The sequence below is a fragment of the Pseudopipra pipra genome, chromosome 7, assembly GCF_036250125.1.
Source record: "Pseudopipra pipra isolate bDixPip1 chromosome 7, bDixPip1.hap1, whole genome shotgun sequence".
Taxonomy (NCBI): Eukaryota; Metazoa; Chordata; class Aves; order Passeriformes; family Pipridae; genus Pseudopipra; species Pseudopipra pipra.
Window position 1 is genome coordinate 32,364,504 of NC_087555.1, and position 20,337 is coordinate 32,384,840.

General features: G+C 38.0%; 1 protein-coding gene across 11 annotated transcripts in view; it reads left to right on the top strand.

Moving 5' to 3' along the window:
* The window catches only part of SLC35F5 (solute carrier family 35 member F5), a 31,766-nt gene extending 23,342 nt beyond the window's left edge, over window positions 1–8,424 (top strand). For all 11 annotated transcript variants that reach the window (XM_064661537.1, XM_064661538.1, XM_064661534.1 and 8 more), the window contains one exon: window positions 598–8,424. The gene's annotated coding sequence lies outside the window, so the exon portion shown is untranslated. The remainder of the gene's footprint in view (window positions 1–597) is intronic.
* The last annotated feature ends 11,913 nt before the right edge of the window (window positions 8,425–20,337 follow it).

Sequence of the window (20,337 nt, forward strand, 5' to 3'; positions counted from 1 at the left end):
AACTGAAGTAATTATTTCACTCCTTAATGCTGTTGGGGTCTCCGTTTGGGTTACTGCAATTCACAAAAAACACCAGCCGTTTAAGGAAGTTCAGAGAACATCACCAGACTTTATCATTATGGGTCCAGAAAATGGAAGGGAGCCCTTGTGTTTGTAGTTGACAAGAATTAAGTTGTTAAATTCCATTAAATATTAGGGCAAATATTTCTCATGATAACCATAGGGAAACTGGACTAGAAAAGCTAAAGAGTTTGCAAAATATCCCTCTCTAAGAGGGGGTTACACAAACATCTAAAAGGAACATCACATGGTCAGTACAGACATAGTTTAGGCTCTCGTAGCCTTGTGCATCAGGGCTTTAGTTTTCAAATAATGCATGCAGAATTACATGAGAAGTATATTTTTATTTTCTAATATTGCTTAAATCGAATAAAGAAATTGAAAACATTCTAACCAAAACAGTAATTGTGATGTCTTAAGCTTAAGACATGGAGTTATTTCTTTTATTAGTAAGATGGAAACAAATATACATGGTGATTCTTTTTTTGAAATCCTGACTTATGTACCCTGATAATTTTTTCTTTTTCTTCTTCTTAGTTTAAAAATGGAATGATGCCCAGCGAAGAGACAATCTTCTGGAAAAGTCCCTAAGGAGTCATGTTTCAGTGCCTATTCTGAATTTGTAGTAAAAATAAGAAGTTTCAGTTCTTTTGAAACTCTAAACTTTTCCTCTTTCTTGCTTTCATCTGATTTTATAAATGAACAAAGTTACTCTATGCCTATCACCATAGGGAGTCTTAGTCCATCTGAGCAACCAACCTGCCTTATAACACTTGAGCTGGTGACATTACTTGACAAAATCAAGAAAGCAAATGCTGTTAAGTGATTTCTTTCTTTTTTTAACTCATGATTTTGTTAAATGCTGGACAATATTGTTTTTAAAAGATACTTTCAAGTGAGTTATGTAAATAAGTTTGCAGGTCATCAAATCTTATGGGCTTTCAGAGGAAAAGCTTAATAGATACATTACCTGTAGTAGGTACAAATTAAATTTTTTTATGTTGTATAAACTATTTGCATATTAATAGAGGAAAACAGAAAAAATAATTTATTAAGTGCATTCTTATGATTATTGAGGCAGGATCTTTGTACGGTCCTGGAACACTACAGACATGTTGTCTTAGGCCATTTTGAGAAGCCTTGTAATGGCAGTGGGTGCCCATGTTTAAAAATCTTGCTGCCCAACAATCTGGAATGCTTGAAATTTCAGTGAATGGGGAAATATTTCTATTTACAATACGTTTGGGTGTCCATTCTCAAAATCAATGTTTGTTTTAAGCAGACTGATTCTGTAACCCATTCTTACTCCCAGTTATCTCACAGACGTGAAAATTTTCACGTATGTAGCTGCCAAGTTGCAGAAGAGGTCAAATTAATTGAGGAAAGTTTTCAGTCAGTGGGTTGGCTGCTAAGCAATCTGAAAGGTAAAGGTGTTTGCATTGATTTTTCTTTTCCCCTAGTTGTATTAATAAATTTATTCTAAAACTGGTAATTTTCCTCATAACCTATATCTTCCTTCCACTGCAGTGTTTCTATCCTCTTTAATTCTGAGAAGCTATTATAATTATATTCAGGAATATTTGAAATTAATCAGTGCCATTTTCCAACTTCTGGCCTATAAGACAGATCAAAGTTAATTTTGGCTTTTGATGGATTTTATTTTTATATAATGAATGTCGGATGGATTTTTAGCCAGCAGTATTCTCTTCCACATAACAAGGTAGGGTAATGTGGGGTATTTCTACTGTCCTTCCACACAAATACAGAAGGATGATATAGCAGAAATGCCTTTTCACGTTTTGGCACTCAGTAATGATCATTCCAGAAGAAATTTTGGACTTTTGGTGATAAAACTACTATATGAGAGAGAATGCAGGAAAGCAATATGCTTAGCTGTACATTTATAGAAGAATTCTAGCCAGCAGCTAGAATTTAATAGAGAAAGAAGAAAAAATGGACCTGGGTGCTATTCTGTTCAAATATTTCACCTTTATCATTTTTTTCCTTCCCATTTTTAATACTGGATTGCACTAAAGGTTTTGGTGATCTGAAGCTTCTCTTTAAGATGAGATAGTAAGTCTTTCTTCGGACACTAAAATAGGAATTAAAAAAACCTCCAAACCAACCAAAACAAAATCACAAACCCAAAACAGACAAAATGTTTATTCAATTTATGTAGACATTTTGAAAAATTCCACATTTAAATTTCCAAACTCCACAAATAGAGGGGTTGAAAATACAGTATGTTGAAGTAATTTTACTTCGGTAGTATTTTCAGGGATTTTCTGATAAGTGGAGTTTCCTTAGGTTTTTTGATTTTTTTGTTTGTTTGTTTTTTGGTTTTTTTTAAATTATGACAAGTTACAGGATGTTAGCTTCAACTTTTTTCCTAGAAGTAATGTTAATGCCTACTCACAATAAAAAGATAATGTCTGTTTTCAATTAATGAAATGTTTCAATAAGATCCTGACAAATATGTAATACCAGGCATTAACTCTAAATTTGGATCAATTGGCACTTGTGGAATCAGTGAACTAAGCCTGGGAAAACTGAGTTTGCTTTCAGATGGGCAATGACAGTATTTTTAGCAAAATTTTCTATTACTGTTCTTTGAAATTGGCCATACCAATAGAATTGGAGCTGCAGTGCAAAATGGGCAGTTGCTGTTCATATTTGCCCTTATGTTCATGGTTTAAAGTGAAAGATCATCATAATCCCCCACATATATGACTGCTGTTAACTTGCATTATTCATGAGTTTGAGAGGTTAAAAAAATAAGTACTAAGAGAATATTATTCTGTCTCTGACCCCAGGAATGTTGAAGAGCGTTCAGTAAACTCAGTCAGGGCCTTCCCACTGTTCTTGTTTTTAACAAAAATGTGCTAATTTTTTTTATAAGATACAAGATATTTTTATCTCATGGCACTAAGTAGCTTAAGCAGTGTTTTTGCATTGCATTACAGTTCTTTAAAGAGTAAGAACAAAGCAAACTGTCCTTCCTGAAAGGATTTTTAAACAGTGGTGCCCCTGTAGTTACAAGAAACGTGTTACGGTTTTGATTATGGAAGCTATGACATATAACATTGTTCCTGCATTTAATAGAATGTGATGATGTTTTTTCTATAAAATCTCGTGATTTTTAGTACAATAATATTTTATAAATATACTGTCTAATTTGAAATGTAAATTGCTTGACTCTCTAATGGGTGCTTGGTAAATGCACAAGAGATTTAGCTTTGATTCTCAGGTACCTCTGACGAAATGGAGATGTGCTGGGTTTTTCTTCCTCATCACACAACTGGAATGTGAAGGAGCTCTCTCATCAATGCTTTACCTCTCTGTGCTGGTGTAAATTGTCATTGCTCTTACTGTTTCAATTTGGGAATGTCTTTATCCTGACATATTTCTTGTAGGAACCACATACACTTTAAAAAAACAACAATTTTTTCTATGTCTAGCATTTCTTTGATTACCATTAGCAACAATGATTTCCCATATCTGCAAGATGGAAAATGAATAGCATGTGTTGCTCTGTCAAACTAATTCCTGTAATCATTTGAAATAACCAACAGTTTTTCTGTGTGTACAGTTAAGGGTTTGGAGCTGTTTGGTTTTTATATATGAAGGAAATGCTGATAATTTGCCAAATGCTACAGAGCATGCCTTTGGTTTTAGGGTTTTGATGAGTCTATTTGATACACAGTGTGCTGCAGTTCAGGACAAAGGAGAAAAAGAATTTCAGTTTCTCTGGCCACTTTGTGTTAGGTTTCAGTCATGCTGAAAATGTGTTCCCTACAAACTGTAGATGTAATGTTAATTCACCAGTGGACTGAGAGAGATGCCACATTGGTACTTAGCAATTACTTGCAAAGTCTGGGGCACATGAATGCTGCTGGAGGCACTAAGGGCCTGATATTCCTGTTTCCCAGTGTTCACTGCATCCTGCTTGTTGGCTTTTGGCCTATGGAAGTCCCTGTATGAGGGCAGGGGCTGTACTGTGTGACTGGCCTGGCTTGCCATGGAGTTGGGCTGGAGTGGACTGCACACAAACTCAGAAGCAGGGTGGCTGAGGCACTCCTGGGTATCTCAGTGAGGTGTGGCAGATGCTGAAGTATTTTGTGGAAATAAGATGTTAATCAGGGGTGTTATTTGAACCGTGGGGCTGCAGCTGATACTTGACCCAATGTGCTGGTCTGTGTGTGTCAAACCTCCTTGGAACATGCTAACAAAAATAGGGGATACTGCAAATCACTTTCCTTGGTGTGTGCTGCTGTAATTGTCATTCCTTTCGCAATGCTCCTCGTGCCTAGATACTGCTATTCACAGCTATGATGGCTTTAAATAAGGTGGCAAAACGATTTCTTTGTAATTCTTGTTTCCATTTCTCTTGGTGTTGAATGTTATCGTTCCTATTCTCTCTTGAAAGATCTTACTGTCTTAGGGAAATTAAGTTACTGAGCTACACTAAGCTATCAGAGGAGGGAGAAAACCAGTTCAATTTTGTTCATAGAGTGAATTTATGGACACACATTCAAATTTCATATGCAAACAGATAAGGCAGAGTGTTTGTAAATTAAGTTAAGAAGTGGCATGCTCAAAAAATCAAGAAACAAGCTAATGTTAATATCATAATGTTGAGTTATATGGCTAACTATAAGATGGTGCTTCTAATCAGCTTTCTTATCTGGAACAAGTTTTGAGTTAGTTACCATTTCTGTTATGGCTATCATGTGTAGTGCCTGCAATTTAATAGTTACGACTCCAGTAGCATTTCTGTGTTCACTCAAAAACAGTTGTTATGCATTATTTTCCCTATCTAATCCATGATTTCATTAATGCTGTATTTTGTTTTACATGATTATTGCAGGGCATGATTTCTCAGGGAAATATGGATGATACCATACGTTGTGAGAGCCGATAACTAATTCCTGCTTTTAAAATTGCTACAAACATTTCCGAGTTTCACTCAAAACATTTCACATTGTGTAGCTTTCATGTTGAACTTCCTTTAGACTTATCAGGTAAATCATGATGAGAATGTTAAGAACATTTAAAGGTGTCAATAAAATACACTCTGCCCAACATTTGTTACTGTTTGGAGAAACATCCGTTCTAATCCGATGTTGCAACATGTGTGGTTTTACTTTGTTGTCCTCTGCGCCGTACAAATGAATAGTTACTCTGCTGATTTTGAAGATGCACTTCTGGCCTGACAGTGACATTAACTTTCAGGGTTAGGCAATACCATAATAATAATCTGATTATGGAGTAGATCACCGGTATAAATCTCTAATATAAATATATTCATTTATATCATCCAATTTTTACTAAGTCTGTTCACTTTGGGGATTTTTTTGTTTGTTTTTCCAGTAAAGATACTTTGTCTAGACTGGGATTTGATCCAAAGCCCAAGAGAGTCATAGACAGCATTAATAAAGTAAAATTTTATTGAAAAGGAACTCTGCAGTCAGGCTGACCTTTATGCCTTTGCAGTATTTCTATCTGCAGTGTATATTTGGAGTGGTTTGCTTTAAGACCTCGGTAATATAAATGGAGGGATTTTAGTGCTGGTAAAAATGGTAAACACACTACTGTAACTGGTCACAAAAGATATATTCTGTATAGCCAGCAAGCAGCCTAATTATTTAGAAGGTGAATTTGTCTTACTACATGACTTCTGTTTAAAATCATCAGTGTGAGAAATGTTAACCTCTACACTTTGTTGTATACTTGTAGGAGAATTTTTTTGTCCATAGTGAGAACGTGTGATCATAGTCATCAGCCTTGAGCATCACCTTCCTCTTGATGATTTCTGCTTTGACATTTCCATTTACATGCCCTGTTGCATTCATTGCAAAGTGAATTTCCTCTCTAGGTAAAGCCAGTGTAATTACATTTTGACCATCCTAGTTCTCCGTGGTGTTAAAAATCTAACATAAAACATAAATCTGACATATAAATGTGACTACTCAGATATCTGTGTTCTCACTCTCCTCTGAGGTGAAGTGTTGCATCATTACATCTGGTATTAGGAGGTAACCAGACCTTTTCTGGATATGCCTGCCATGATGTGAAACACATCCAGAATTTCATCTGGTTTTCGCTTCCTACTTCTGAAAAGCATCAAAGGCTTTTCTCTGAGGATTTTTGTAGAAAGCAGCTGTTTAGTTCTACAAGTGCAGAGTCCTTTAGGTGCATCTCTGTTTCTAAAGTTGCATCCAATGTTCCTTTTCTTTTATTAATGAACTTCCGTTTTTTCAGGGAGGGTGCACAAATTTTCTTTATATCCCACAGAAGAAATATAACCGGCTACTGGAATCGCCTCAGAAATAATAGTTCAGGGCTGTTCTGCACATATGCTCCTGATTTTTTTTCCACAATTTTTTTTTATAAAACCCCAAACAAAACTTCACACTTATGAAGCTGGGGGAATTAGCCATTTAGCATAAAACTAATTTTATAATATGCAAATGACTGTCTTTTCATTGATGATATCCTTCGATATATTACAACCCACAAATCTTCCTTGTCTGTGTAATAGGAGGTGATGCTTTTCTTCTACCTAAGTCTGACCTTTTGCATACTGATTAAGTTAGTTCCTCTACAAGAATGAGTAATTTCTCAAATATTTTAGAATCTTCTTTTTCTTCTAGGTAGGGAAACAGGGGGGGCTTTCCAGCCAAACAGTATCACTTTCCTGTTGGGTAAGGAAAAAAAAACCACGAAAATTAAAACAAAAATCTTAATTGAAAATTAGAGAATCTTAGTAGGAAGCATATGGGATCAGCTGTAATGTCATTGAGGTAACTTCCTGCATAGCCCAATTCCATATAGGAAGTGCTTAGGCAATGGTTTATTGGAGTGATCTCTGGTTGATCTTGACCTAATATAAAAAGTGGATATTTTGAATAATCATTTTATATTGAAGCTAAATGCTTAAATTAAGCCCTGTGATTATAACAAAAAAAAAAAAAAAAAAAAAAAAAAGAAAAATTATATTTGGAGACTTAGGAGTTTCTTTTATTTTTCTTTTTCTTGAAGTACATCCAAGCAGTTACAAAGGAATGCTTTGCTAATTGAAAGTCACGAGGCTGTTTACACAAAGCTATATGGAAAGCATAGCCAGTTGTTGGAGTTGACATTTTCTGAATGGGATTAGAGAAACATGATAAGTATGAGGTACAACCTCAGCATTGTACAGTTGAAGGGGTAATGATTTAGAATCTATGTGAGGTCTCTTTGGAGTAGATATTAGTAAAGCAAAATTGTTTGTGAACCTTGATTTTATGAAAATCCTGAAACTTATTGCGTTAAAAGATGCACAAAACCAGTAGCAGTTTTAATGTTTGTTTTGGCATTACATTTTGTACCAAGTTTCAGGGAATTCTCAATAACACTTTTAAAGCAGATGCTGCTTCAACTGAAGAAAACTTTTGTTTGCCTGAAGTCTGTACAGTTTCTTGATAATTCAGATGTTCAGAGGGCACAGAAAGTTCCAGTATATATCCTCTATGAAACGTCTTTATGCATCATCTTTTAACCATTTTCCTTAGCGAGACCAGAACGTGAATTACTGATGTATTGCATTTGCACTTAAAAACCTGATTTCAGAGTATGTTAAAAACCTTGATCTATTTTTGATAAAAAAAGAAATGTAGCATTTTAATCTGATTTCCATTTAATGGTAAGGATATTCATGCAGAGAAAAACATATAATGGAGGTTTGATGCAGTGATTTTTTAAGCCAAGAAAACAGCAGGATGGCAGTGGTAAATCTGAAATGAAGATGCATGTCTGCTTAGAAACTCTGGTTTCCTTCTGCCCTCTTTATACCAAATTGGTGTCTCCATTATTCCAGGATAGTACAGGTGAAGCAAGGACCAGAACTTTACCCTTTGTTCTTTAAAAGTGAACACTGGCTTTTGCCTGGAGTGTCTTTGTCCTGTCACTTCATTTTCTGAGGGGAAGTCAGTTAAATGAGAAATATAGAATAAGTATTTTTAATTAAAATCAGATTTAAGCTATTCATTATTTTGAAATCCTCTATATTAATAGAGATCTAGTGAATGGAAATTAAAGTCCTATATTGCAAATACTGAACAGTGCTTATATATTTTTAACAAGACCAATATATATATGAGTATTTAAAATGTGTGAAGGTAAAAATTGGACGATTTTTCTTGTGTTTATAGGTTGAAATTGAAATTCTTAATACCCAGTACCAAAACCCTATAAAAGGGCTAATGAAAAGAAAATGTAATGTATTCTGATTAACAGCCTGTGTAATACAATCAGTGTGTGTGATGTTTTTGTTCTGTATTATATTTATTATATGTAAGTAAACAATAAAGATTATAAATCTTATTTTCTTAACAGGAATTGGTATTTGGTTGGGGTTAATGCTGAATGTGTTTTATATAATCAGTTAAGAAAAAATGAATGGTCACTAAGGGTGGGCTTAAAAGTGAGTTTGGGGATGTCTCGTTTTACCTGAAGTCAGCCAGGATGCCAGAGGTTATAGTCTGGTCTCATACCGGCCTGTGTGCTGGCTTTGACTGGGGTAGGGTTAGTTTTCTTCCCAGTGGCTGGTGTCGGCTGTGTTTTGTGTCTGTGCTGAACACAGTGATGACAACAGATGTTTTTGTGGCTGAGCGGGGCTTGCGCAGAGCCAAGGCCTTTTCTGCTTCTTGTACTGCCACAGTGGTGAGGGGGCGGGGGGTGTACGGCCGTCTGCGAGGAGACACAGCTGGGACAGGTGACTCCAACTGACCACGGGGATATTCCAGACCACATGACATCGTGTTCAGTGTATAAAGTGGGGGGAAGAAGGGGGAAGAGAGGAATGTTAGAAGCAATGACATTTGTCTTCCCAAGTAACCATCGTGTGTGATAGGGCCCTGCTCTCCTGGAGATGGCTGAACCTGCCCATGGGAAGCAGTGAATTCCTTCCTTGTTTTGCTTTACTTGCATGCACAGCTTTTGCTTTCCCTATTAAATTTGTCTTTATCTCAACCCACGAGTTTTCTTGCTTTTACCCTTCCAGTTCTCTCCCCGACCCTGCTGGTGGGGGGTGAGCGAGTGGCTTCGTGGGATTTGGTTGCTGGCTGGGGTTAAACCACGGCAGTCTGGTAGTTTAAGTAGTAAAACAGCAATTTTTTAATCCATTTAGCGTTTGCAGGTGATTTTTGTTTGCGAATACCTGAGTTATAACTCAGTGTGACCAGCAGGAGGAGCTACTGCAGTGCCCATCCCGCTATCCCGTCGCTCAGCTCCCGTGTGAGAAGTTATTACACAAGCGGTAAAAAGACGATTAATTTACCTGTTTATCATTCTTGATTCCTGGAGTTAACCAGGGCTAGATATTGACCTTTCTTCATGCAGCTGAACTTTCAGTGTCTTTAATAATTAAAATCTCGGGGATCATAGGCATTTATGTAAATACTGAATAGAAAAAAATCTTCTACCACAGGCTTTTCTGAGTTTTCTTGACTACCTACCGCTGAATTCTTTTTACTGATACCATCAATATTACTACACAGCTATAGAAAAAAGCAGCTTTTTACACTAAAACAAGGGGATACTTGCTTGGCCATACCTAAAATATGCAAAAATGCAATAGGATGTTACCAAATGGATGAAAGTTAAGTTTTAGATAGTTTCTTAAAAAAATGTCAAGCATATGCATAAACACATCATGCCAAATATAAATCACAATATGGAGAAGCAAGAGCATGCATGAAACAAAGGGAGTTTAGCTAAGAACTTGGAATGGTGTAATGCAGGAGGGATTCCTGTCTGAACCAACTTCGGCTGCACAAATCCACTGGGAAGAGCCATGGCTTTACTTGCCCCTGCTCTGTCCTGTCTAAAATGAAAGCTTGTAATGAGCAAGGGTGATATAATCAAAAGTTATTTCATAGAAGCAGCTCATACAGTGTCTGCCCTGTCTTTTGAGTGTTCTGGCCTTGAAACATAAAAACTTTAAAAGTATCACTTTCTTAGGCTGTGTCAGTACGTGATGAGTTGTGCTGTGCATGAATGGCCAGGGCAGGTGGTCACAGAATCACAGGAGCAGGTTTTGCAGTGGAAGTTTGTAAAGATGTGTGGAGGCCCATAAGGAGATCGGGGAGTTGGCAATGATGTGCCATGGCTCACTAGCCCCGGGGGAGCTACTTTGTGAATGACTGAGGTAAGAAGCTGTTTTGTGCTTTGTTCTTTTGGCTTGTGGGGATTTGTTTGTTTGTTTTTCCTTATCCAAAATGTGAATCGATGTATTGTTATTCTGTTAGGCTAGTAAGATCTAAACTCTTTTCTGTGAAATCTTGACACCTAGTACTTTTCTGTATACAAAGGGATAAGTCAGTGCAGGCTGGCTAGATTGCTTTCAATCTTTAGGATGTAATTTGTTGACACATTATCCTATTCTGTCCTGTATACTCTTCAGTTTTAGGAGACACATTTCATACATGAAACTGCCACTTGCCAGAAGCTCAGTGTCACTTGCTAGAAGGTGAGGTTTAAAGCTTCTGAAAAGGATGATTTAAACCCTATTTTCAAACTTCTCTTTTTACCAACAGTATGTATGTGGGAGACATTCTTGGATTTTATTTATATCTGCAATCCAAGTATATTCCATTTATATTGATTTTAAAAAACTTGGACAAAGCTTAAGGTTTCCAAAGAAACAGTGGCTTATTACCTCAATGTGAACTCCTCTTCCTTTCTTACCCTCATTTTCCCCCCTCTGCTCCCAGCCCCTGCTTCAAGCTTATGCTAAAGAAAAGCCAGTTGTTCTAGTTTATGGCTTTACAAGCTTTCAGGACTGTTTTTTGGTAGTGTTACCTAATATGTTATAATTTGCTGTGACATGATGTTCATATCATAAAGTTTCCTTAATTATCCAGCTAGGCTTTTCTTTGTGGGAACCTTCCAGTGTTGGACCATTTCCTAGGCTGCTTTCATTTAACTTCTAGGATCCTGCTGCTAATGATGATGGAAAACTCATGATTACACTGTGAGTGTGCGTTTACACAATGCAAAGGAAGATTCATAAACATAAAAGAACATTCTATCTGTCTGTAACAGTGTTCCCATTTAGAAAGAAGCTTATCTGCCAGTAAATGTAATTTTTTTTTTTTATCCCATTGGAAGGAAAAAATACATAAAATTTTTTTTAAAAATCAAGTAACAGGCAAACAGGCAAGTGAGAGATTTCTAACCATGGGGCATATGGTAATCTCAGAGAAATGGGAGATGAGGAGGAAATCTGACATAAGGACCACGATGAGTGGAGTTTGGTCTCATGCATACCTTTCCCCAAATCCTCCTTGCCTTTTATGTATTTCCTTACTCTTTTCACTAATTGAGAGGACATCATTATTTCATAGTATAAATATTTTAAAATATTATGGAAATGTGTCAGTAATTTAACAAATGTCTTTTATTAAAAACAGATTTTGACAGAAGTGCCAACACTGACTTCTACCTCCCCTCTTCACTGTTAGGTAAAAGCTGATACATCTCCATCTGTCACTCTTTTGCATGTGATGTTTTCCCCAGTGCTTAAAATTGAAGTTGGATTCACTACCATCCATATAGGAATGTGTTGGCCATACTGAATTTCAAGTGTAGGAAGAGAAGCTCCTGAAAAATGTGTTCCTAGAATAGGGTAAAAAAAACTCTTACCAAAATGTTTTTCTCAAGGAAATGGTTATGGACTAAGCCAGCATCCTCTCTCAGATATAAAGGGGCAATCAGGACCAGCCTAACCTAGACAAGAGAAAGAACAAAGTGATGATCTGGCAGGAGCTGATGGAGAGCCATGGTAAGGGAATGAACAGCCCTTCAGAACTAGATGTGTAATGGATTTTCTGTAAATGAGGTGCACCTGAGCTCCTGCAAAAGGAGTCAGCCTGAGCTGAAGTTATTCCTGTCCTTGTCTGTTCCTTTTATACTTGAGGGTAGGGTAAGAGGTTGAGTTCTCAATAAAGCTTTGAGACAGAACAATTTTTGTGAGATCAGATTCTCACAGTTTAAAAGTTTCAAAACACACAAAAAACTTAAATGGTAGAAGTGTTTCATTATTTTAAAAACACTAATTCACTTTCAGGGTCTAACTGATATAAAAGTTTGATGACACATGGAGTCTGTCATGAAATAATCCTACTGTTGCCTTGGCGCTCTGCCAGAGTAATTCCTCAAAACACCTAGTTAATGCTTTTAATGATGTATCTCTGCTTTCTGGCTCTGGTCTGCCATTATACCTGCCAATCTACCTCCTTCCTTTGCAGATGATTTCCAAAACTGACACATTTATGTGTCCCTTTATAAGTTCTTCATTTCTCTCTTTTTTTCTTTTTCCCTCTCTCACAGGTTTAGAAAAAGACTGTTCAATTCTAAATTGTTTGAAAAATTGGCAACAGTCACCCTAGCGGTATAGCGAAGAGGCACAAGTACAGAGGAGTTGTGAATACTGGCTTTGCATATTTCTCCTCACATACCAGACTATTTAAATCTGAAGTTTATGTTGGCCTTGGACTGTGTCTTGAAGAGAACTCCTTAACAAAGCTTCTTGTTCCACATAACAATATTTTGTTATATGTTCAGAGAACACTATACTTCCTGCTTAGTTTGGTTTTCAGGAGAGGATAATAGTTTCAAGGTAAAGGTTGCTTGAATGTAAACTCAACACAAAATGGACTCTTAGAGAAAGTCTACAGTGTTACAGTCAATTCCATAATGTCCTTCTGAATTTGACCTGTTCCAAGGACACAGTCTTTTATGTGATGCTTTGAATGTCACAAGTAGACACAATACTACCTCTTCCCCTTCCTTATCATTACTGATTATACTTGGGGAAGTTCCTTCACCTTTCAGTGGTTTGAGTTTTCCCCTTCCTAAAATTGTGCGAGTGATTGCAATTTTATTCTTTTATGAGGTGAAAACAGGATAACAAAGTGTTGGCACAGTTGCTGCAGGGCTTGGGCAGAAAACACTTCATGTGTCCTTAAGAACACCTCAGTTCTTAAGGAAGCAATAACTACAGCTCTCAGCCCAGACCCTGCAGCAATATTGTCATCTGGTCTCTCATAGTCCCTTCAATCTCCCTAATTCCTTCTGCCCTGACTGACCTTTGCTACTTGGGCAGTCAGTTTGCTTCCCAAAGTCCTTAATCAGTCTTCACTACAGATGCCAGCACTAAGACATCAGTGCTATTGCCAGTGCTGGGCCAGGACCTTTAATACAGATGTCACAAGAGAGACACCAGGGAAGATTAACTGCTATTTGCTAGATATTTAAAGGAAGTCTTTTAGCTGTTTTAAAAAGAGAGTAGGGATTTCTCCAAACAGCTAAAAGACTTATTTCTTCAGTGTAACAAATGTCAGTTTGCCTCAATTGCTGCTACTACAGAAGCTGTGCCTGTACCAAAGGGTACAGAGCCATGGTAATGGAGATGTGGAAATGTTAGAAACTATGACTGAGATTCACAGTGGTGAGGAACTGACCTAGGATCCCCCAAACTCACATCTGTAGGAGACCAGGAAAAGAAATGAGCCAAGAAGCACAGATGTAAATAGGGTGGCACACATTCAAATTGAGTCCTCTCCCTCTGGCCATCTCTAATTCTGCCCCTTAAGGTAGTTACCAGTAAATCCCAAAGCTGGAAGATTAAATATTTTCCATGTTTATCTACTCTATAAGCTATTCCTTTTTAAAGCATTGAAATAATTTTTATGTTCTGTGTCCCCTTAGCCCAGACACACCTTGCAGCATCAGAATACCCAAGAGATGTCTGCATATTTATTTTTCTGTCTTAGAAAAATCTGCATATAGTAAAAAAACATTTGGAAAACATCCTGCTAGCAATAATATTTCATCACTCTCCACCCACAATCTACTGAAACTGAATGTTTGCTTCCTCTGAGCCACCTTGTTGCCTCTAAACCTATTCATGGATCTCTAAAAATGCTTTTCCTGCTTTCTGCAAATCACCAAGCTCAGGTTAGGTAGGAGAAATTCCTCTACTGGTAAATGGACTCTGCTGGTGAGTGGTACCCTGGTGTGTTTTTTGTCTGGTTTTTAATCATCTGGTAGTCCCACAAACCTACTGGGTTTTTCTTTTTCCCATCTTTGTATGCATCAAGTTACTCCTTGGAGACAGTCTGGCTTCCAAAAGTTGGGAGTCTGAAATGTGTGTCTTTTACAGAAGGGATAATTACTTACATGTAAACTGTAGCTCTCTGAAGGTATATCTAAAAAATTACCCCTCACCCACACACTCACTGTCCTGCTGGGCTGAGATTTCTCTGTGCTTTATGGGCTTTAAATATAGGATGTCCCTTTCCCTCTTCTTAATTTGCTGCTGTATTGGGAGGGGTTTTCACCTTCCTTTGCAGACAAAGCAGACTTTTGGAGAATTCAGGATAGCTGAAACATCTCAGCAGGTGTGTTGTGAAACTGGGCTTGCTGTGAACGCTGACTTACAACTTTTTGCTCAGAGGCATCCCACTGAGTCTCTGTTCAGGTGAACAAAATTCCACTTCTTCTAAGAATGTTACAGGCTGGATCAACTGGGCGTCAAAGGCATGGCCTTCATTTATTTGAATGGAGCTGTGTGATCAATAAAAGAATCTGACTTTATTGGATAATCTGCAGTTAATCTCTACAATGGGTAAATAACTGTCTCTAAACGTGACCTTTAGGGTGCTTATTTTCTGTTACTTTGATTTTGTAACTTTTCTGTAGATTTTTCTGGTAGCAAATTAAAATTTGTATGACTAGAAGGAAGAAATATACCTGAGGCTTGTTACAGTAAAAGTGAGAGAGTTGAAGGAACGTAGATTTGTCAATCTCTGTCAATCCAATATGGATCATATGAATTAATTCTTTATATTTAACATGACTTCTTTATTGTCCACCACCTCAAAAGTAATGCAGAGTTTTAAACTTTATCTTTCCATTTCTATTCTAATTACTGCTTCAGCTCTTCCCTGCACTGTACTTGGAATGGTGTTTTTAATATTACTTCCCAAAACAGTTTTGTTTTAGAATGATATTCACGTTAACAATGTTATTACTAATAGTAACTGAAGTGCATAGCTTCCTGGGTTTAGTAATTTCGTGTCTACATACTGGCTATAAATTTCTGGATAGGGTTCAACAAAACATGCCAGAAGAACAGAAGGACAGACTGTCCTTGACCCTTATTAATGTTGTTTTTCCTGAAGAAAGTTTTTATGTCACTAGTCTTGATCCTTTTGCAAAGTAAGTAGGTGCTTGCTACTGTTTTCTGTCTGCAGAACATCCTTTTAAGAATTGGTTATGTACACTGCAAAAATTATTTACTCTTAATTAGCATGATAATTTTATTCACAGCTTCCTTTATTGGTCATCTGTTCTTTGATTTCAAATCCAGGTCTGGCAAAATTTCTTTGCCTGCAGTTGCCTGAGAGGAAGGTTATACAACTAATTGAACTGCTTGGCTCTAGTTGATGGCCTGTAAATGTCCATCTTTCTCAAACAGCAGTGTATAGAATTTTCCAGGCTAATAGCTGGTCTGATATGCAGAGTCAAGCTTTATTCACTCAGTACAATTATCGTTTATTTAGTGATAGAAAGGTGAAGACACCTTTTAGTGAAGTATGAGTCAACAGTTAGGAAAGTGATTCACTCTTTAGCTGTTTAGTTATCCACCAGTTATCAAAATACAATGTATAAGTTGGTTTATCTAAATAGTAATATCATATTATGCACAATTATTAAAATATCCAGAAAATTACAAGATAAAGGCAGGAAGCCAAGCCTGATAGCTGACACAATACCAAGGATTCCTCCTTGGCTTTACAGGCAGCTAAACTGAGCCAGTGAGAAAGGGAGAAGATCCATGTGTTGCATTAATAGATCATCACACTGAAGTGTGTCATTCAAATTCACTTTAGGAAAGAGGTCCAGGTATGTAAGGTGCAACATGAAGCAATCACATGTAATATTTACTGATGTTGAAAGACTTAAATGCATAGAATTTGCAACTCTACATGGCATAATAGAAATTAAGCAAAAATACTATGACAAAGACAGACCCAAGTGGGTCTATTTGTATAGTTATTCCATACAGCCTTTAGCTGCTGAACTCTTGTCATCCTTTCTAATCACTTTGGGCACTTAGTTTAGGGAGTGTCTTGCTGCATTCACATAATCTTAGTCTCGTGTTCATATCCTGGCTGATTTTTGTTGTGTCCTTGGAGATGGCAAGGCAGCATGCACACAGCAACAAGCCAGCTGTGGCACACAGGGTGTTCCAGAGAGTTGGGAATGCAGGATCTCAATGACTGTGCTCGGCCTCCCAGGTTTAAACATCAGAGGCAGACGAGCAGCTGCAGGTCATTGCCAGCCACCTGTGTGGGTGGAGAGGCTTCTAGGGGTGCATGGCTGTTGTTTTGAGCCCTGCCCAACTGAAGGAACAGTTTGTTGTCTGTATGTAAAGGTAAAGCCAGAGGTGCCTCTGTGCAGCACAGGCAGGTGTAGGCCTGGCTTGGGTGCCCACCCAGCTGCCCTCTTGCTCCCCTCGACCAACAGGACTGGGGGACAAAACACGAGGGAATAGCTTGTGGGTCAGGATAAAGACAAGAAGATTGCTCACCATTTAGTCTAATGGACAAAATTGACTCAGCTTAAGGAAAATTATTTAATTTATTGCTTGGGCACTGTGACCATCTCTTCACCCCACTCCCCAGCCCTGGATACTCTCCAGGTTGTCTCTCACATGTGTCGCCTCACCCCTCAGTGCCCTTTGGCCCATTTTTAAATGGCTCAGGTGTCACTGATGGGCTCAGCTGTGCTGGCTGGAACTGTCTGTGTCCGGCACAGAGAAGCCCCCACAGCCAGTGCCCAGACTTAAGACCCAGGCAGCAGGATTTCTGGGTTGTGGTCTGGAGTCTGGTGCATTTCTGGAGTCGCCAGCTGTGGAGAGGGAGCCCCACTGGCTGTGCTGCAGCTTCCTGAGGACCAGAGGATCAGGTAGGAACCAGGAATCCTGTCATGGACCTACAGGTGTGAGTGGGTATGAGTAGTTCCTGGTGCAGCGTGGAGAGAAGAGGCTTTCAAAGCCATTGGATGGGTAGCTGGCTGTGTTTGTTTATTCTTTCTCCATGAAGGAATGTCTTATCCTGTGTCTTTCTATAACCTTGTCCTTTGGTGGCCTTGTGGATACGGTGTTCTGCTGTTCCCTAAATGATATAAAGTGGCTCTCAGGGACCTGCCAAAATATGGCCTTGAAGTCATAATCTTACTAACATAAGCTTATATTGGTTCTGTTTCATGCTGATCTGCTTATGTGGACTCCACGGATTCCCTTTAACATTGACTTGGGTTCATCTGAATATTACAGTGTGACCTCCATGGATCCCTACTAAATTTATTTTACCCCTGGCTTTAGCAGGATGCCACCCCACACAGCTGACACTCCGTGCTCATCAATGTGATCATGTAAATAAGGTCAGAAAAACACTACAGAGATTACTAGTTTGGTTATTGGCACATGTGTGCTTTCACAGACTGGGAGCTGTTCTGTTCCGTACCCCTCTGGTGTCTTAGGCTTGGAGAGGGTTGATTGCACTTGGAGTTGGCCAGGTATGTGTGTTCTTTTTGAAGCCTGAGAATTCACTCCCAGCAGCTATTGCTGTGCTGGCAACAGCAGTGTGGCTTTGTTTGGCTTGGTAAGGTGTTTAGTGGGCTTACTTGAGCTTGACCCTGCACTGGAAAGATTTCAAGGCTGATGCTGAAATTTGAAGGTGCAGATATTGCCTCTGTCCCTAAACATGCAAGCCTAAATCTGGGTTTGGTCAACTGCACCCCGCTGGGTTAAGCTGTGCCTGGACCTAAGAGGAAAGGCATTCACTGGAAAACTGTCCCTCCCTCATAGCAATCCAGCCTGAGGCTCAAAGAGCAGAGGCAAATGGATTACAGATCTTTCTCTGCCCTATATAGCTGCTCCTGCTTCTGCTCTCTGGCTATCTGGGTAGAGTTCCATGTCCCAGAGCATTCCTTTTGGTAACAGCAACAAGGTCTTTTAGTTTCCTGCTCTCTCTGATTTGAAATTTAATGTACAAATGTGAATTGAATTTTAAAATTCAAAACCTTCATCATCCTTCCTTGCAGGACATTGTGTTGTCTTGCAAGCCAGGCCTGAGGTGACTGAATGTGATAACATATGGTAATGTTTGATTGGGCAAGTATACTCTGAAAGTAGAACAAACCTGATGGCTCCAGTGGAAGGAGTCCATGATCTCTGCATCATGATTTTCTGAGGAAGAAACTTTGGCTTCTTTGTCCAAACATAGCAACTTTTTACTCGAGTAAGAATTTTTGATGATATAAAGAGGGGGGAGCTAAAGAACCTGAAATATAAAGTATTAAATACAAAATAATTTAACAGTAACATACATCTTTGAGTAGTCTTTTTTACCAAAGAAGAACATGTCCATCACATATCATAGTCTTTCAGATATTACTAGCAGTAGTATAAACTGCTCTCCTGCATAAAAAAGGAAGTGAATTCAAATGGTCAGAGTTGCTGCTTCTCAAAAAATTATCTTTCTTGAAAACTAAATAAAACAAACGTACAGAACAGCAAAAAAAAAATTCCTTGTCTAGAGGTAATTCTTGCTTGCAGCCTGACAGCTGACGAATTACAGTGACAGCAGATTGTCTGAGCCACTCAGGGACTGCAAGTTTGCATGAGAGCCAGGCTGCTTTAAATTGCTGCTTTCAGAGCTTTTCTCCTGCCCCTCAGCTGAAAAAGCCACTGGCTTAGCAGCTAAGCCAGATTCTCTTTGGAGAAAAGGGATAACATTAAGAAGAGTGGTTTACAGAAGGAAAAGGATACCTATCAGGGAGAGGACACTATCAGGAATTAAAAATCTGCTTACCTGGTGGTATGTAGGTTGTTCAAGTTGATGGAAATAGGATTTCAGATTATTTTATCTTTACTTCTGTGTCTGGTCGTGACTTCTTCAAGTATCAGGTTGATGAGATCTGGGTAATGTCCCACTATCTCAGGAGCTCTTGAGAAGGACAAGTCAGGAGAAGCAGCAAATTGTTTTGTGTTCATCTTTATATGGGTGCCTAACAAAAATCTTACATAGCTACGCCAAAGGAATTGGGAAATAACTAAGTACCACCTCTGTATTTTTTTAAGGATCTATTTTTAATCTTGGCATATCATCTTTGTTTCACTGATTTTTCTGGATCATTCTCCTTTTGTTTTTTACTCATGATCAGCACACATATTTCATATTTAACAGCACACATATTTCTTGGTAATATTAGCTATATTTATTTGGATAAATTTAGACCTAATAATACTTTTTTAGTAAAAATTTGACAACATTTATCATCACTGGAAACTGACCCTTTATGAGTTTTTATCTGTGCAAGAGCAGTGTTGTTCAGGATCCCTTGAGCCCCAATTGTGAAACTGTACAAAGAATGAAATTATAACCTTACTAAAGCCAGTGGGAAAACACATTTTTCAACAATGGGGATAAAAGAACACTTTTTGGGGAAATGCTGGACATCTACAAATATAAGTGTATATATTATGTCCCTTTTCTACATCACCTTTAAATCTAAAGTGCTCTCTACTGAAAGAGACTAAAATACCTGTTATGTTCTCATGGGATTTCTCCCTCTCCAGCTCACATCATTGTGCCTTTTTGGAATCTGTGTAAATTTCTGACTCCTAGGAGTACTTTTACTTTTAATTTAAGACTAAGTCTTAAATTTCTTACTTTTTGCAATATATTCTGCCAAGGAACAATATTCAGCTGACGTGTGTAGTACTCCAAGTAAATGCGTGGGTGAAGTGCATTGTCCAGCATCAAATAACAAACATAAGCCTGCACTTAAACACTGTGGATTTCATACAAATAAATAAACATACACTATTCATTCTCATACAGTGTGAGCACAGCTTTCCTATATTTCTAAGATATTTTTGCAAAATTTCGTGATGGTCTTAATTATTCAATACCTGCTATGAGCCTCCAAGACTGGAACTAGAAGTGTGTTTCCTAGAAATGAAACATGGACGTGTTCTCTGAGCTATTTTAATGCAAATTCTTGTTCAATTCTTCAGTGTCTAAGTTTTAAATACCACATCTGTGAAAAGATCAGACCAAACTGAGAAATGTATTTTGGCCATAGAGATGAAATTGTGAATTGACATTTAATTGTGGGAAGTGATTCTGTAGTAGGTCGTTTTAGATCTTTCAATTGGTG